The sequence below is a fragment of the Rhinopithecus bieti genome, unplaced genomic scaffold, assembly GCF_001698545.2.
Source record: "Rhinopithecus bieti isolate Rb0 unplaced genomic scaffold, ASM169854v2 scaffold_20310, whole genome shotgun sequence".
NCBI classification, from domain to species: Eukaryota; Metazoa; Chordata; class Mammalia; order Primates; family Cercopithecidae; genus Rhinopithecus; species Rhinopithecus bieti.
In genome coordinates this window covers 880202-886450 of record NW_016810331.1, presented here as the reverse complement: position 1 = coordinate 886450, position 6249 = coordinate 880202, and the positions used below count along the sequence as shown (strand labels likewise).

At 38.1% G+C, this 6249-nt stretch overlaps 1 pseudogene; it reads right to left on the bottom strand.

Annotated features, from left to right (window-relative positions):
- Nucleotides 1-5221: 5221 nt before the first annotated feature.
- On the bottom strand, nt 5222-6026 carry LOC108541948 (prohibitin pseudogene; annotated as a pseudogene).
- Between the last annotated feature and the right edge of the window lie 223 nt (nt 6027-6249).

The following is a 6249-nucleotide window of genomic DNA, read 5'->3' as shown; positions in this document are numbered from 1 at the left end:
TTTAAAAACTGTTTATTGGCCATGTGTGCATCATCTTTGGAGAAATACATGTTCAAGTCTTTTGTCCATGTTTTAATCTGGTTGTTTGTCGTTGAGTTGTGGGAGCTCTTTAGATATTCTGTACATTCACCCCTTATCAGATATTTGACTGCAAATATTTTCTCCCATTCTGTGGTATTGAGTAAAAACATTGAGTAAAAATATTTTACTCTGTTGATAGTGTACTTTGATGCACAAAGTTTTTTAATTTTGAGGAAGCCCAATTTAACCATTTTTTACTGACGGTACTTTTGGAGTCATATTCAAGAAATAATTGCCAAATCCAATGTCATGAGGCCTCCCCCTTTGTTTTCTTCCAAGAGTGTTATAGTTTTAGCTCTTAGAGTTGGGTATTTGATATAATTTAATCATTTGGTATAAGGTAAGAATTCAACTTTATCTTTTCACATGTGTATATTTGCTTTTCCCAGCACCACCATTTGTTGAAAATAATGGCTTTTCCCCAATGCGTAGCCTTGGTACCTTTGTTGGAAATAATTTGATCATATATGCAAGGATGTTTTAAACATCTGTCTATTCCATCTGATTGGTCAGCATGTTAGCCTTTAGGCCAGTCAAACACTGTTTTGGTTACCATAATTTTGTAGTGCTTCTGAAATCAGGAAGTATAAAACCTCCGACTTTGTTCTTTTTCAACATTGTTTGATATTCTTTGTCCCTCGAAATTCCATATGAATTTCAGGATGGATTTTCTATTTAAAGCAAAAAAAAAAAAAAAAAAAAAAAAAAAAAAAAAAAAAAAAAAAAATTGGGATTTGATAGGGGTTGCACAGAATCTGTACATCACTTGGGTTATATTATATCTTAATAAATTAAATTTCCAATTCTATGAACATGAAAATTTCTTTCTATAATCGTTGTCTTTAATTTATTTCAGCATCATCTTACAGTTTTCAGTGTACAGGTCTTTTACCTTCTTGGTTAAATATATCATAAGGGTTTTATTTTTTTGATGCTATTGCAAATGAAGTGTTTGCTTAATTTCTTTTGAAGATCATTCATCGCTAGTGTATTAAACACAACTTTTTTTTTTTTTTTGGTGTACTAAGTTGAACCCTGCAACTTTGCTTAATTCAATTAATTATATTTTGAGAAAAATGTAGAGTCTTTATGATAAGAAATGTCAACTGCGAACAGAGATAATTTTACTTACTTCTTTCCAATTGTATGCTTTTATATATTTTTAAATGTATTTATTATTTATTTATTTATTTATTTTTTATTTATTTAATCTTTCTCACTCTGTCACCAGGCTGGAGCGAGTGGTTTGCGGATTTCTCAGGCTTTCACTTGCAAAAAAAACCTTTGGTCCTCCCAGGTTCAAGATATTCTCCTGCTTCAGCCTCCTGAGTGCTGGGATTACAGCGTGCACCGACCATGCCCAGCTAATTTTTGTATATTTAGTAGAGATGGGGTTTCACCATGTTGCTCAGGCTGGGTCTCAAACTCCTGACCTCAAGCAATCCACCTATGCGTCCAATTGATATGTGTTTTTTATAGGCGTGAGCCACCACATGTGTGAGCTTTAATATCTTTTTCATGAGACAGTATGCCTTTAATATCTTTTTCATGACAAATTGCTCTGGCTAAGACTTTCAGAACTATGGTGAAAGTGAGCATCCTTGTCGTGTTCCTAATTTTAGAGGAAAAGCTTTCAGTCTTTCACAATTTAGTATGATGTTGACTGTGTATTTTTCATCTGTGCCTCTTACTATGTTGAGATAATTTTCTTCTATTCAAAATTTGTTGTGTATTTATTGCAAAAGGATGTTGAATTTTGTTAAATCCTTTTTTTCCCACATCCATTGAGAAGTTTTGTGTGGCTTTTTTCCCTTCATTCTTTTAACGAAGTGTGTTATAGTGATTGATTTTCACGTGTTGAACAATCTTGGCATTATAGAAATAAATCCCATTTGGCCATGGTGTACCATTCTTTTAAAATGTTGTTGGATTTGGTTTGCTAGTATTTTCTTGAGGGTTCTTGCATCTTTATTTATTTACTTATTTATTTTACCTTTTTTTTTTTTCTTTTTTTGAGACGGAGTCTTGCTCTGTCACCCAGGCTGGAGTGCAGTGGCGCGATCTCGGCTCACTGCGAGCTTCGCCTCCCGGGTTCACGCTATTCTCCTGCCTCAGCCTCCCCGAGTAGCTGGGACTAGAGGCGCCTACCACCACTCCTGGCTAATTTTTTGTATTTTTAGTAGAGACGGGGTTTCACCGTGTTAGCCAGGATGATCTCGATCTCCTGACCTCATGATCCACCCGCCTCGGCCTCCCAAAGTGCTGGGATTACAGGCATGAGCCACCATGCCGGGCCTTATATATTACTTTTTAAAGGGAGTCTCGTTCTGTCGCCCAGGGTGGAGTGCAGGGGCGCGATCTCAGCTCACTGCAACCTCCGCCTCCCAGGTTAAAGCGATTCTCCTGCCTCAGCCTTCTGAGTAGGTGGGACTACAGGAGCCCGCCACCACGCCCAGCTAATTTTTTGTATTTTTAGTAGAGACGGAGTTTCACCATGTTAATCCAGATGGTCTCCATCTCCTGACCTCATGATCCGCCCGCTTCGGCCTCCCAAAGTGCTGGGGCTGCAGGTGTGAGCCACCACGCCTGACCTTGCATCTGTATTTATAAAGGATATTGATCTTTACTCTTTTATGATGTTTTGTAATTAGGGCAAAGCTTTGTAATCAGGGTAAAAGCTGACTTTATGTATTAAGAAATATTCCTTCCTAGTTTTTTAAGTACTATGAGAAGGATTGATTTTTAATACTTCTTTAGATAGTTGTAGAATTCACTAATTGAGCCATCTGGTCTTGGACTTCTTTTCTGAAAAAAAAAAAAAATGTTTTTGAGCCCCAGTCTTGCACTGTCATCCAGGCTGGAGTGCAGTAGTACAATCTCCGCTCACTGCAGCCCCTGCCTCCCAGGTTCAAGTGATTCTTATGCCTCAGCCTCCTGAGTAGCTGGGATTACAGGCATGCGCCACCACACTGGCTCATTTTTGTATTTTTAGTAGAGATGGGGTTTCGCCCATCTGGCTGATCTCAAACTCCTAACCTCAAGTGATCTGCCCACCTCAGCCTCCCAAAGTACTGGGATTACAGGAGTGAGTCACTGCGCCCCACCTTTTTGAAGGTTTTTTGGTAGCTAATTCAATCTCTCTAATTGTGTTATATATCTCTTCAGATGCCTCTTTTTTTGGGAGTTCAATTAATTTTATGCTTCTGAGAATTTCTTTATTTTATGTAGGTAACCACATTTTTATGTACAAATATTCATAATATTCTTATATATTCCTTTTAATTTCTGTAACTTCAGCACTATCTGTACTTTCATTTACAGTTTTAGTTATTTGTGTCTCCTGTCTGTTTTTTGTTCTCAGTCTTGGTAAAATTTGTCAATATTGTTGATTTTTTCCAAGAACCAACTATTGTTTTCATTGATTCTTTGTATTTTTTCCTATTCTTTATTTTATTTATCTCCACTCTAATCTTTATTATTATATTTCTTTTCCTAGGCTTCAATTAATTTTCTCTTCTTTTCCTTATTCCTCAAAGTATAAAGTTAGGTTGTTGAATTGAAATCTGTTTAAATGTAGGTATTTATGGTTTTAGATTTTCCTGTGAGCACTGCGTTTATTGCATCCCATAAGTTTTGGTGTGTTGTGTTTTCATTTTCATTCATCTCTAAGAATTTTCTAATTTACCTTGTTATATCTTCATTGACCCACTGGTTGTTTAATGGAGTGTTGCTTAATTTCTTCATATTTGTGACTTCCTAAGTTTTCCTTCTGTTATTAATTCCTGACTTCATTCCACTGTGGCTAGATAAAATACTTTGTATGATATCAATGTTTTAACATGTCTTAATCCTTGTTTTGTGACATACCATATGATCTATCCTGGAGAATAGACTATGTGTACTTGAGACATATACGTATTTTTCTTTTGTTGAGTAAGATGCTCTCTATGTCTGTTAGGACTAGTTGGTTTATAATATCTTTCAGGTATTCCATATTATAATTGATCTTCTGTCTAGATGTTCCATACATTATTGAAAGTGGGGTACTGAAATTCCCAACTAATATTATAGAACTATTTTTCCTTTTAATTCTATCAATGTTACCTTTCTCTTTCTTTCTCTCTGTCTCTCTCTCTCTACACACACACAAACACACACACACACACGCACGCACAGCCCTTTGAAAGCACTTATATATACATAAGGGCTCTTGTTTGGTGTATATATGCCTATTTTTTTTATCCCCTTTGTTAGCTGATTGTTTTATCTCCTTTGTCTCTTATAAATCTAGAGTGTCTGTAGTATAGGCTTCCAGCTCTGTTTTGGTTATTATTTATGTGGGATGTACTTTTCCAGTTTTCATTTTAACCTTTTTGTGTTTTTAGTTCCAAATTGAGTGTTTTCTAGATAGCATATAATTGTGTCACTTTTTTACAAAATTCATTCTGCTAATATCCACCTTTTGATTAGAGGGTTTAATGCATTTACATTTACTAATAAGGAAGGATATCTGCTATTGTTGTTTCCTGTATGTCTAATATATTTGTTCCATTATTCCATTATTGCCTCATTTTAGGGTTACATTTTTAATTTTTCAATTTTAGTAAACCAATTTGATTTTCCTCTCCTTTACTTTTGTGTATATTCTTGAGATATTTTATTTTTTGTTACTATGGGGATTACATTTAACATCCTTAGTTTGTAACAATACACTTTGAATTGATACCAACTTAACTTTAATTGCATACAAAAACTGTGTTCATGTACATCTCCGTCTTCTCCTTTTATGTTATTGCTGCCACAAATTATGTCTTTATATACTGTGTAGCCATAACATAGATTCATATTTTACACATTTGTATTTATATCATTTAATAAACACAAAGTGGAATTATCAGTCAAAAAATAATAATACTAGCACTGATATTTACCCATGAAATTACCTTTACTGGAGATCTTCATTTATATATTTATTTTTTAGAGATCTGAAGTGATTTTACTTTTACTTCCTTCACTTTAAGTCAATCGTGACATTTCACAGTGATTTCTGGGTTAGGGGCAGAAGGCAGGCAGTGTTAACCATCCAGGCTGTGGCACAGTTGGCCCGCACAGGTGCAGGCAGGGTAGGGGGTGGGAGCCCTCACTGGGGCGGCTGGAGGAGCTGGGACTGCCCTGCCAGAGGTAGGTGATGTTTGGAGAGCGAGAGCTTGCACCTGATGTCCTCTGGGGCTTCCAGTTGGCGCAGCTCATCAGCCCATCCCCTGCGGTGGCCAGTGAGTTGGCCATCATCAGCTGGGCTGCTTGGCTGTTGCCCTTGGCTGGAACAATGGCCGCCTTTTTCTGCCGCTCAGCCTTTCCAGCACAAATCTGGTCCTCTCTGCTTCCTGCTGAGCCACCTGTTTGGCTTTCACCGCTTGTGTGAACTCCTTTCCTAAGGTCAGTCCTGTCAAGGACAGGTCATCCAGGATGAGCCCAAAGGTGGCTGGCTGCTCGCTCCGTAAAGTCGCCGCTCACCTTCCTGGAGACCACCTCTCTCTGAGTGAATAGTTCTCCAGCATCAAAGCAGCCACCACTGACTTGAGGATCTCGGTAGCGATGGAGGGCAGCACACACCCATCATAGTCCTCTGTGATGCTGGTGAAGATGTGAGGAAGCTGGCTAGCGAAGGGCAGGAAGAGGATGCGCAGTGTGATGCTGACATTCTGTAAAGCTTTGCTACCAGTGATGATTGGTACATTACATGGTCGAGAAGGGCAGTCAAAGATAATTCTACCACAGTGTCCTGTACTCCATGGAATCGGTCAGAGATGACAGCTCTGTGTCCAGCATCCACATTATATAAGGCAGAGTTCACCAGGCCTCCTGCAACAGCTAAGGCCAGGCCAAACTTTCCAATGTACTCAAACACTTTGACAGTCATGTTTGCTTCTGCTGGGCCCTCTCACACCTGCTTCCACTCTGACCTCCACATGAATTCCCCAGCTGCACACACCAGATCTTTATTTCTTCATATAGCTTTATAATTATCTAGTGTTCTTTCACTTCAAGCTGCAGACATCTCGTTAGCGTTTCTCGTAGGACAGGTCTAGTGGTAACAGACACTCCCACCTTTTGTTTGTCTTGGAACCTCCTAAATTCTCCCTCATTTTTGAAGGACAATTTTGTCAG